The 12,827-nt window shown below is 43.2% G+C and overlaps 1 protein-coding gene across 5 annotated transcripts in view; it reads left to right on the top strand.

Moving 5' to 3' along the window:
- The window catches only part of MTMR3 (myotubularin related protein 3), a 76,936-nt gene that overhangs the window by 17,447 nt on the left and 46,662 nt on the right, over positions 1-12,827 (top strand). For 4 of the 5 annotated variants that reach the window (XM_032198798.1, XM_032198799.1, XM_032198795.1 and 1 more), the window contains one exon: positions 12,215-12,295. The gene's annotated coding sequence lies outside the window, so the exon portion shown is untranslated. Of the gene's footprint in view, positions 1-1,262; positions 1,276-12,214; positions 12,296-12,827 lie in introns of those variants that run through there. The other variant, XM_032198796.1, reaches the window with a different exon arrangement.

Below are 12,827 nucleotides of genomic sequence, written 5' to 3'. Positions count from 1 at the left end.
CCCATGTGCATGCAGTTTTGTCAGCTTAAACTGCCATATCCTACTCTGCAAGGAAACCTTAAAGGAAAGAAAGATTACCTGCTTTGAGGGTTTCCATTAACATTATGTTCAAAAGTTGTCTAGTTCTATACTAGACAACTCTACCCCTAGCTTTAGGGCTGAGTGTTTTAGAGGGGGCTGTGAGGATTGGCCACCTGACTCATTTTAGCTCTAACACAAGTCCTGGATGATCTGAGCTCCCTAATGAATGGCTGTGGCTGTTGTTCCAGCTCCTCTACCAAATGTGAGCACTGTTTAATTCTTAAGGCTTGCCAAGAAGTTCGTCTCTCTGAAAGAGGTTTATACAATTACTGTACAATTGAGCCAATAAACTAATATAATCAGATTAAGCTGATGGTGGGAGGAATGCTGATGGGAATATTTAAATGTCTATCCAGTCCCCCAAGTGTCAAAGTGCATCAGTAGTTTATCCATGCAGGTAATAACAGATCTCTGAGGTTTTGTACATCCCAAACTATCCAGAACTGTTCATCAGCCCAGTAACATCTTAACTGGTCTGGTTTTTGTAGAAGCAGTGGATGAGGGAGGAGCAGCTAGGTGGTGGTCTGGTGAGTCAGGTGGCTGCCATCCTGGAGATTTAGATGTGTCCCTGCCCTGCTTTGGATCGTGGTGCTGGGTGGTAAGTTACTGGAAACTTGTACAGTAGTTATGCTATTTTACAGCATGCGTAGTACACCCAGCACCAAAAGCTTAACATCTCCAGGCCAGAGTGCTCATCCCTGCAGCTCCAACTCCCTCAGCTAGTGGAGCTGGATTCCCTGAGTACACAGCAGAGTAGTACAGAACACATAAACCTTGAAAAACTAGACTTCTGTTTTGGGAACTGAAACAAAACCTTTCTGATACCTTGAATTCCTACCATTTTCAGCTTTTTAAGTACAGTAATGCTGCCTAACTGTATGGGACAGTGTGAAAATACTTAAAACATGGTGAGCGCCACGGAGCTTTACCGGGAGATGTGCTGTAAATTGAGCAGTGTGGTAAAATGACTTTATTCAGAATACCCTGCTTGACTACAAGGGTTAGTAAAATGCATATAATAAAATAAAGGTCTGTGGTCAGAGAATGCAGGGCTCCTCTTCCTCAGGAAGTTGTAGAGAGCAATGAGGCTGCCTCTGAGCCTTCTCTTCTCCAGCCCAAACAGCATAAGTGTCCTCGGCCTTCCTCATAGGACGTGCCTTCCAGCCCTTTTACCAGCTTCATTGCCCTCCTCTGGTTGTTTTCAAGGACCTGAACATTCTTCTTGTATTGTGGAGCCCAGAACTGCACACAGTATTCAAGGTGGCGCTGTACCAACACTAAACGTAGCGTGAGAATCACCCGAGAGTGGGAGAATGAGTGTGTGGATCTCTTCTGTCAGCTTTTTGTCCTTTATTTACTTTATTGTGCAACCAACTACCTGTAACAACCTGAATTCCTAGTCCAAAAATCCATCACCAAAGCATGCCTGTCCTGTCAAGGATCTCTTCCCTTGCAGTGGCATTTGCACACCAGTGCTTGGACTTCTCAAGCTGTTGTATGTGAAATAGTGAAAAGAAGAAATACTGGCCTGTGTGGTTTTTTTTTGAAGATCTGGTTTTAGCACTCATGTTAACGGTAACTGGAAAAAAAATGATTATCTTCATGTCAAGTCTTAAATTGTTCAGACTGAACATAATCAGCAGCAGCTCTAAGTGCTGCTTCATGGATTTCCCTGGTTATTCTGGAAACCTCTACCAGACAAAGACTGCTCTCAGGACAGTTCTGTCAGCTGGGCCTGAAAGTGATGCAGAGAGATTTTTATTTCCCAGCTAATGACACAGATATGGTACTGCTATTGAAACATACCATGGAATTTTCTTGTAATTTGCTTCACAGATCAGCTTAAGCTTGTAAAGTAAGCCTTGCTACATAAGGATGTAGTCTTTCAGCCAGGTAAGGCAGTTTAGTTATATATTTTTTTTTTTTGGCATTTGAATCTAGATGTACAAAATCATATGCAAGCTCTTTCAAAAATAAGGGCTGGATGCTGAGCTGGATCTTACAGTGAGCTGTTATTTATCTGAATGCCAAATGCTTTTTATCACAACTCTGAGCATTTGCTTCTAGAAATTGATTTCACATCTAGATTTATGTATTATACCAAATGTGTAACATCTTGAAATATTTGAAATAAAAGTGAAGTAGGCTGGAGTATTCTGGACGTTGTTCCTATCCTTGTTTTGCCTATCTGCTCAGTGTGAAGGCTTCATGTATCTTTGAGTATTTTTTCTCACTTAAAATGTTCTAAAGATTCCAACTTTAATATGGAACAGGTTTTCTGGAGGAGTTTTTGGAGATGCTCAAACCTTGGCTGGATGAGTCTGTGATCCACTTGATCTACTTGGGACTGTGTCAAATAATGGCTTGGACTTAGCGATGTCCAGATGTCCCACTTAACCCATAGAACTACTTGTGTGCATCTAATTCCCAGAAGGAAGGCTTTGTGGAATTGTTTAGGTTGGAAAAGCTCTCGGAGATCACCTAGCCTGACCTTTAGCCTGACGAGAGTGCCACTAAACCATTCTGTGAAGTTCTACATCTACACGTTTCTTGAAGACCTCCAGAGATGGCAACCAAACTGCTTCTCTGTGCAGCCTATTCCAATGCCCCCCAACCCTTTCAGTAAAGAATTTCCCACCTAAACCTCTCCTGGCGCAGCTTCAGGCCATTTCTCCTCATCTTATCACTTGGTGCTTGGGAGAAGAGCCTGATGCCCACCTTGCTACAACCTCCTTTAAGGTCATTGTAAAGTATAGTAAGATCTCCTCTGAGCTTTCACGTTAAACAACCCCAGCTCCTTCAGCCACTCCCCATAAGACTTGTCCTCCAGACCCTTCACCAGCTTTGCAGCCCTTCTCTGGACATGCTCCAGCACCTTGATGCCCTTCTTGTAGTGAGGGGCCCAAAACTGAACACAGCACTGGAGGCGCAGCCTCACCGGAGCTGAGTACAGAGGGACAATCAGCTCACAGAAGTGAGTCTGGGATTGAACCATATTTAAAATGAAAATTCCTCCCCGATGCATCAGTAACAGAATTACCTGTTGAACTTCTGTAATGCCTGTGGGGAAGATGTGCGGATGTGTTTTATTCAGGTAACATGCTGAAGAGCCCAAGCTTTTTGTTTCCTTAAATTGATGGCTTCTCTCTTAATTACAAGCAAGCCTTTCTTAGTTAACTAGGTTTGCTTTGAGTCACATTAGGAAGGAGTGAATGTTCTTTTAAGGATGAAACACTTAAAAATGTCTTGTTACCGTTCTTCCTTCTCAGAGTTCAGTGTATCTGCCAGTAAGAATGAGTTTCTCTAGGGAAAACAAGTGAGAAGCCAGGGTTTGTTTGGCTTGGATGAATCCATATGAAGTCAAGTTTTGGGGAGAAGCATTCTGGATATTCCCATCAGAGTTCCGCAGGGTGTAAATGACTGTATATACAGATACATTCCTACAACAACTCAACACTAGAAAAAAAGGTTGCTGTAGACAGTGTGCTTCTAGTGATGAGTTGGAGGAATGCTTGCAGACAAGCACATGTTATCCTGGGTTATGAATTTGCCGTGCCTTTTTTTCAAGGGCCTTTAGTGTAAAATATCATACTGGGGCTGTATCTGTTTCTAGTTTAAAATAAAAAATAAAAAATAATCAACTCTACTGAGCATAACATTGATCTAAGTGAGTAGGTAGGCAAACCTGACTTAAATTTTTAGTTTCTATAGAGAAACTCTTTCCTGTTGGTTGACGTAGCCATTGAAATGCTGATTTGAAAGGGGCTGTAGTTACCGTATGGGATTGAGTCCTTTTCCAAATAACGCAGATCTCTGCTCCTGCCCTCGTAAGGAAGCTTGAGCATCCAGGTTAATTGGTTTTTAATTTTAAACATGGAGCAGGGAGGGAGGGAGAGCCTGACTGGTAAATATTGACTGGGGAGGTGTCAAAGCTTGCCCGGTAGCAGAGTTGTGTTCTGTGGCAGAACCCAATTTCAACTCTAACTGAAGCATAGGATTTGGTACATATGTGCCTTAAATCCTTTGGTGCCTCTCTGGAGTGCCTAAATATATTTAACTTTGGTTTCATTCTGTTTATTTTTTTTCTTTTTTTTGAGTAAACATTTTGTTAATCCAAGTAAATTTTTTCTTGGCTCTGAGCATTCCTGCAAATTCAGCATGAACTAATAAGCTTGTGGACTTGCCATACTACGGAAGCTGTGATAAGAGGAGATTTTTAGGGTGTTGTCATGACTGAACCCAGCCTCCTTGGCTGGTCTGTGCACATGACTTCAGAAGCTGCATTTCTTTGTTTTGACACGTTGAGGGTTTGAGTAGGATGGTTGCAGAGCACACTGCCTCCGTTCAGTAGCTGGAGGGTTACTGGGACTGGAAGAAAAAAGGCAATCTGTTCTCAAACACTGCTCTCGTGCCTTCAGAGTTTTGGTTTGACAAAATGACCCTGTCTGAAGACCTCTGTGTGTAATACCAGGCACTGAGCGCACGTAACTAACTTTTAAAACTGGTTACAGGAATCGAAGCACGTTAAGACTTGCTTCAGTTCTCCAGGCTATCTTAAGAGATGTGAGACTGGTTATTTTGCCCCATGCCTCCCCAGTCAGAAGTACAAATGCTGGTTAAATCCTTGCTGTTAGGTTAGCCTCTCAAGTGAGATACAGCCTCGACTGTTCACAACTCCTTGCATTTGGTATGGAGTGCTCTGTCCTTTTTCTGCATTTATTTGTAGGACCTGTTGAACGCTGACCCCCCTCTGCTTGCCTTTTACTCTGGTCCCATCCCCAGGCCTTAGCTGAGCGCAGCTTGCGAACACAAAGCAGCATTTTGCCAGATACACTTCCTGCTTCTGACAATCACTGTGGCTTTCTGTGAATGCAAAGAGGTGGAACGAGCTGTCTTAATATTTGGAAGATACTGAAGCTGGTTAATGATAGGAGAAAAGTTGTTTGCTTTTTTTTTTTTCTTGTGGCTTTACTGAATTGAATCAGCTGACCAAAGAAAGGACATGGAGCAGCAGGTTTCTCAGAGGCAGTGTGCTGCTAGATTAGCCAAACCAGTTTGTTTGTCCCTTGTGATCTAAATATAGGAAGCCTCCTTAATTAGGGAAGGCATCTGAGCTCTGTGTCCCTCTTAATGCACAGAGGGAGCCGAAGTTCTGCGATTCTGTGCGCAGCTGAAGGGCAGTGCTAGTACAAGCCTGCTCTCCCTCTGCACCAAGCTGGGCACGGCGCTGGAAGTTCAGGGAAGTTGAAACTGGCAGTGGATTGCTGCGATAAGCTGTTTGTGCTGATCGGGAGGAGGTTAGCAGCTCAGATGGAAGGAGAACAGGGACCTGTTCTGGTAAATCATGTGTCTGGCTTTAAACTGAAACTAGCTGTGGGAATGCCAGCTAGCAGAGCAGGCCTTACACTCGAGCTGCTAGCGTTCCCTTGCTCAGCTTTTTGGTGTTACACGCAGACATGGCTTTATTTCTTCAGCACTTGAGGTCTGCCTTACTGTACCTACACGTACAGGGGCTGAATAGTGAGCCTTGTGGGTGATGCGCAAACAAGGATTTGGACTGCTTTCTAGCAAACAGCTCCCTGTGGTCCTGGAAAAGCAAACCTGATCTTTGAATAACTCCTGAGATGTGATTTGAGGTGGGCACTTCATATGAAAGGGTCTTTTGATTAACGAAAGCTGGCTCTCTACCTAGGTTAGCTCTTTCAGTATGATTACTTGGTTCAATTGTGTTAATCAGCCTTCTTTTGCAGGTGCTAATAAAGAGTTACTTGAACGTACCCTTTTCCTGTGTTGATTTAACTTACTATTTCTATACCACAACCAAACAGTGCTAATGCTGTCGTCCAGCATTCTCACCCCCTGCTGTGGCTGCTGGGGAGACACTAACCCTTAGTTCTGAGGTGGTTGCTGCTGACCAAGTGTCGCTGCTGTGCGTTACAGTCAGAGACAGCTTCGGTTCCTGCTGGTACGGAGGAACTTCTTGCTAAACAGCTCTAATGCACGTGGGGTCTTCTGAGTGGCTTTGAACTGTAAACTCTGCCATTTAAGCAACCTTCTTGGTGCTTTGAGGACTAGGTGAGTAACAGCTTAAGAGATGAGCAAGTTAAGTGTCTAGTTTTAGGAAGAAAGCATCACTGCTCCTGCAGGAATTAAAGTGATCCTTGAGCTGCCTAAAATCCCACAACTGCCTTGAAGTTGCTATGGGCTTTGCTTTTTATCAGCATCTGTCCCAGAAGGACAATGGTGTAGAGTAGTGCTAAACCTGGTATTTTTTGGACCACATCATTGTCTGGCCCTACGGACTGCATTGGTTTGTGTCTGGGAATAGGATGAAGGGGCTGAGATGTCGGAGTTCGTGTAAGGCAAGGAAGAGGAGCGCTTTGGGGAGAGCTGTGGCATCAGTACCCTGTGCTTTTTCACTGCTCAACCTGCTTCAGAGAGCTGAGCATAGTCATATATATATGACTACGCATATATATATATGACTATATGTATATGAACAAACAACAAAAACTGTCACACTGGAAAAAGAGGAGGAGATTTAGCAAGTGCCAGGCTGAAAAGCTCCTCTTCCAGGCTGGTGTCAGTCAGTGAACGCTCACTGAGCCTCTCAGGGGCCTTTTCTTCCTGGATGAGGATGGTGATGGTGTATGTGCATCGTACCCCAATGGCTTGCCTGACAGAGCAGGGTGTTTTGACCTAATCTGTGAATTAGTGGATTAAAATGCCAGTCCCCAAGTGAGCAAGTGGCCTCGAGGTGCAGGTAAGAGCCCAGGCTCCTCATGGCCTGGCCGTGCAGCTGCTTGGTGCTGGGGCCCTGAGCAGCCCTGGAGGACCGAGTCACGGACACCTTGTAATAACTGCACCTACCCAGTGCTTTCAGGAATAAATGTTTATTCATAGCTGGTATTTGGTATTTAAATAAAGTTGTCTCATGACAAGCATGGGGAGGTCTCTTGTTACAGAGGTTTTAGAAGCTTTGTGCCAGACGAAGTGCAGTGAGAGTGAGGTCAGTGTGTGCACAGGAACTAACAGCTGTAGCTCTGTGTACCGGGTCCTGACGTAGCTCAATGAGACAAGATCTTCAGAGTTTCAAGTCACTCGTGAGGAGTCTTCAAACTGTCTCAGTTCATCCCACTTCCAGAACTTTGTTTTTGCGTTGCTTATAGTGTTACATTACTCTCTAGTGTTGCGTAGACTTGGGGAAATACAGCCCGTAAGGATGCCTTGGTAGGCGCTGTGTCATGGAGCTCTCCTAGAACTGTGGCTTCCTCTGCTCTGGTGTTCATCTGGGTACAGAAAGGATTGAGGGAGAGAAAAACATTCTTAGAGGTGGGGAGAAAGATGAACAGGAGTTAGGAAGGATGCATATAACCTTCAGGGCTTTGATTAGCAGCCTCTTCTCCCTGTTCCGCTTCTTTGTTTGCAGCCTTTGTTTTAGAAAGGAAATAAAAAGGGAGGGAGAGCTGCCTTGGGAAGGGGCCAGTGAGGATGCTCGGAGGAAAACAGGGAGCACAAGGAGCGAGCTGTACCCTCACACTCTTCTGCCACTTCAAATGAAAACTTTCCCTCTGAACTCAGACTTGCTTTTTGTCATCGCTTCCAGTCTAACATTGCCACAAAAAGTCATGAAGGTGACTTTTTGATTTCTTTTTGATGTAATTTTCCTTTCCCAACACAATAGATTACTCTTCTAGCCTGGAATTTACACAAAACTATTCCAGTTTCCACCAACTCAGGCCCCAGGTAAGGATTCTGCGTGCTGTGAGCTTTCAGAGTGAGGACCACTGGATCCACGTCCATCCCTGTGGATCTCTCTGCAGTATGGTCCTTCTAGATAGGTGTTACTTGCCTGTCATGCAAGTAAAATTAAGGAATAAAAGAATTGAAAGAAAAGGGAAATAAGAATAGGCTGTTAATTGAGCTTCAGGCTTCTTGGTGGTTCACCAGGAGATGTGACAGGGAAGTTATGTCCTGGTTTATATGCGAACATAATTGCAGCATGTGAATCTCAGGGCTTTATGGAAAAGGAATTCAAAGAAAAATCAGAATTTTTTTAAGAAAAAGCAAATCTGTCTTCAGATTTTGGTTTCAAGCTTGCCGCAGTGTTTTGGCCTAGGTTGGTTTGAGATGAGTGAAGAATAATAATACAGAACTAGTTAGAAATGCTTGCTCCTACTGGAGAATGCTGTAATCCCACCGAAGGGTCTATTGATGTTTATTCTTTACATCCAGTTGGGAAAAATGGGCCTTTCTTCATGCAAGGCTAATTTTGTTCTTAATTACTGTTAGCTGTTAGGGTGCTGCAATCCCGGCAGTGCTTTTACTGCTTTCATTCTTCCATCGCTTCCATCTTGCATCATATCCCACTGCTTTCCAACCTGGCACTGGTTGCTTAGCTTAATCTGGAAATGTGGGTGAAAGAGAAGACACATGGCCATATAACTGGGAAGTACCTCTTTGAAGGCCAGCATTTCTCTTCTGGGCACGTGTTAATGCTTTCTGAAAGTCACAGTCTTGCAATACCCAGCCTCAGGACTGGCTGCACTCGGTTAGATCCCAACACTCTTGTCTCCGTGGCTTTGGCTCGGCTGCAAGACACCCGCATCACCCCGGTGGCAGGCTGGGGAACAGGAGCAAAGTGCTTCTGAGACCAGTGTGAAAATAGTTTTAGGGAGAAGCAAGCTAAAATCTACTAGGTAGGACATGAAAAAGAAATAGAAGAACGGTTTAAGAGAAAATGCGAGCGCAAAGGGAACAACCAAAAAGGCAACGAAGTGGTAAGTGGGAGATGTGTGGTGCAAGAGGAGGCTGAGTCACTGCACAGCCAGGTTCTGTGGGAACCAGCAGCATTGCAAAGCATTAGGAATGTAAACAGAAATAGAGAACTTTCAATCAGAAAGCTGCCTTGCATAATGGTACGGTTGTGACATGGTGTGGCATAACCAGTGCAGAAATGCAATGTTTCAGCAAAGGGAGAGGGAGAAAAACCTTCAGAATTGTCAGCTTCTGAAGAGAAGGCTGGGATTTGTTTTTTTCAAGAGCTCTTCCCTTGTCGTTTTGCTTTATGAACAAAAAGTCATACTGCTGTTCTTGCTGGATGCGTCCTTTCAGTAAAGAAACTGAAGCAACAGCTTTTTGGACTCTAATAAACATTTATTAAAACTTAGAGGTTTTTTTTACACCTGTTTGCCACTGTTTCGTTTAAATAAATGTCCAGAAGAACCCTGTTGCAGAGTGGTGGTGGTCAGGTAGTCCAGCACCCTGCTCTGAGCAGGGCCAACTTTGGAGCTGGATGGGGTTGCTCGAGGGTCAGTAAGTTGGGAATAGCTCTGGGGCGGCGGATCTACAACTTGAAAATCTTGCAGTGCTCAGCAACTGTTATTTAGATTTTTTTCCATTAGTTACATATCTTGGTTTTCACTACTAGAGCATAATTTCTCTATCATTCCCTTTCTCTGCTTCTTCACAGCATCTTCCAAGACAAGACAAGGGAGGCAAGACCTGTGTGTGCACATCGCCTGTTGCGTTTGCCTGATGGCTAAGGTTATGAAATAGGCAACAGAGAGAAGGCTGCTAGGAGGCTGGTGCAAAGCAAAGGCTCAGCGTAGGCGTTGCTGTTCAGATCCCCGTAAGCACTAGAGCCATATAGCTGGATGGCTTCTTACATAATTAAAATTGGACAGAGTGAGTGTGTCCTTCAGCACCCCCATGTCTGTTCTTAAACAAAACATCCCAAACAAAGCACCCGGCTGTGAGCACGTGTGGCACCTAGGAAGAAAGCTGGTACAAAAGCTGTTACTGGACACGTTTGCCTTTGTAGGGTTTACTGAAGGAAACGGAGCCGTTCCTTTTTCCATCTTCTACCCTTTGCTATCCATCGTGGATCAGACAGAGGAGCTAACACGGTGCAAAAGGTGGGAACACGCAGCTGGGGGCTGCAGCTCCCTCGTCGGGGGGGCAAGCTTAGATTTGCTTAGCCATAATAATGAGGCAGTCACACATCAGTGCCGGGGCCTGCTCCTCCCTGCCCTAATTAGTGTTTTTGAGCTGGTGGTGGCTTGGTGGTGAGGTTCCTTCCTCCAGCCCGCTTTTTTTTTCACTTTGGCACATGTTGTTGACTTAGGAAGTGATAACGTTCGAGGTGCTTATCTGCGAGCAGCAGCCTTGCGAGAGGAATGCTAACGAGCGCGCCGCGGAGTGTTTGCTGAATGCTGGCAGAAATAAAGCAGAATTATTAACACTTGTATTGGAACAGCTTCTCCTGTTTTTAAGCTTTTCTACAAAGCTCTGGAGACGCGGTGGTTTCTTCCAACCCTCATTAAATTCAATAAAAAGTTTGTTGCAGATTTTGAGAAGGTTTTTGCTTGGACCCAAAACACACAAAAATAAGTCCACATCCTGCTACCCTAAAAATGTGCCTTGCCTTTTAAAAGCATGGACGTGGCCAGAGAAATTTCTCTGAAGAGACATTCATGAGTTGCGTAGTCCGCCTTCATAGCTATTTTTTTGTTTGTTTAATAAGCTTGCTGAGTATTCCCGTCAAAGGTGACTTTGTCCAGCCAAGCAGTGGAACTTGTTGCACGATCAGCCTGGTACCTCAAGCTGAAATGGTGTTGTCTTTGCTTCGTGTGCCATGTTTAATTATCAGGCCACAAAGCTTTTGGGACTGGAGTTTAGCTTGCTGGTTGTGAGCTACAGGAGACTTTTAAAAAATAAATAAATAAAAATCTTGACCTCTTTTGCAGGTAACCAAACGATGCTTTTAGAAACTATTGTATAAAATCAGAATTCATGATGGACAACCAGCTTTTCCACAGCTGTGGTCATCTGCAGCATATCCTCTTATTTTCTTTGCGAAGGCAGATTATGGCCCCATTTCTTTAATGGTAGATGAATACATGAGATTTCCCCAAAGTGCATGCTGAAATGCACGAAATGTTAGACACATCAAGCTAAAGGAACTCTAAGTTTGTCCTCCGTAACTATCCCTTCTTACTGCGTCAGTGCTAAAATTATGTATCCCTTTTTTGGGTACTGAAAGAACTTTTTATTCTTTTTCTGTCGCAAACCACAAACAACAACGCGATAAATGCAAAATAGAGATTTTGAAAACGGACCTTGATGTGAAAATTATCACAAGTTGTGGCACATCCCAGTACAAGGAAGCTCTTTCTAGCAGCAGGATTGTATGGGTTTGTAAGTTTGACTTTCTAGGCACACACACGTGCAGCATGGTATTGGGATAGCTTCCAAGTTATTGTGAAGAACAAGTTTTTGGGATGCAAGGGGAGTGGTATTCCATCATTATGGGTGCTCGCATGCTTTAGGGATGGTTGGTTTTAGTCTGGAACTTTAATTTTAGGGTTTGAGCATTTTGGTGGAGAACGTTGCATCCCGCCTGACTCACGCTGCTGAGCACTCATTGCGATGCTATGGAAGAGCCCTTTGAATGCCTGCTGAAGTGACTGCATAGGAATGAGGCAAATTAGATGTTTAATACTTTTTTTTTTATACATATTTGGTATAAATACTTAAATTTATTTTTGCAAAGTAGCTGTTCACTTGGAAAGTGAAAAAAATGGGCCTTGTGAAGAATGACATCGTGAGCATTGCTGGTCACTGGGGCATTTTTGCAGCTTTGTCCAAAAGTACTGAGACAATAACCCCTGTTTGTGGGAGGAAATTAACTTTAGTGTAAAATGAAAAATCACTTTTAAAAATTGGTACAAAACCAGTTGCATATTCTACAACAGAACTTTTCCGTACTTTGTATTGCCAAGTAATTTGTTTTCTTGTGTCTGTTTCTTGTTGTTGTTTGTTTGTTTTTAATTTCCATGTGCAAAGGAATTTTGGAAAAGATTTGACTTACTTGGTGGCCACGATTTCTGAACCGTTCCCTTCCAGAAATCAGACCTTAGCCAGAGCGTGTGTACCTGTCAGTATCCAAGTGCTGAATTCCCTCTTCAGTGGTTATGACTTGCATGCTAGTTAGTACTTTTTACTTTCCTCTTTAATTAGGACAGACAAGCCTAGCAGCTGAGTTTCTTGTACAAGTAAGTGTCTGGCTATTTAAAAAGTATTTTTTTCAATTGAAGGTTCATGTTTTAAAGAAGTGTCTTTTTATTTGCAGTTGCCAATGTGAAATATTGGAAGAGTATCGTCTGAAACTTTCTGGGACAAAGAGGACTGTTTTATTCTCTCTCATATTTTGGTAAGCTTATCATATTATTTTGATAAGAAAAGCCACCTGTTGAACGTGATTTCTACAGTTATTATTGATTATTACTGATTATTTTCTTAATGAAAGCATTTTCCAAGATGTTAGACAAAAATACATACATTTTACTGAGTTGGTATTTGCAACCTGTAATTGAGAAGGAAAAAAAAAAAAAAACACACACCAAGATATCTGTACTTTCCGTACAACTCTTCTAGTTCTCCTGAAAATCTTCAAACAATTCTTTGTCTGTCTTCTTCAGAATAATGTGTAAATGCCCATATTTTTAACTACTTTGCCAGTAAATGCCTTTGACAGCTATTCAGTTATTTCTACGTGCAGTGCCAGGAAAGAGGGGAAATCTTGCTGTTAGGGATTGAAACATGGGAAACTAAGCGTTTATCCTTATCTCAGAATAATTTCCTTCCTCCTGTGAAAAGGAAGAAGTGTTTTCACTTTGTAACAGAAGCATCTTTTGCTAAAGCCAGATCGCATTCTTGAATATTTCATGCTCAAATTTTCTAAT

The sequence above is a fragment of the Aythya fuligula genome, chromosome 17, assembly GCF_009819795.1.
Source record: "Aythya fuligula isolate bAytFul2 chromosome 17, bAytFul2.pri, whole genome shotgun sequence".
In the NCBI taxonomy this organism is placed as follows: Eukaryota; Metazoa; Chordata; class Aves; order Anseriformes; family Anatidae; genus Aythya; species Aythya fuligula.
This window is presented reverse-complemented; position numbering and strand designations above follow the sequence as displayed.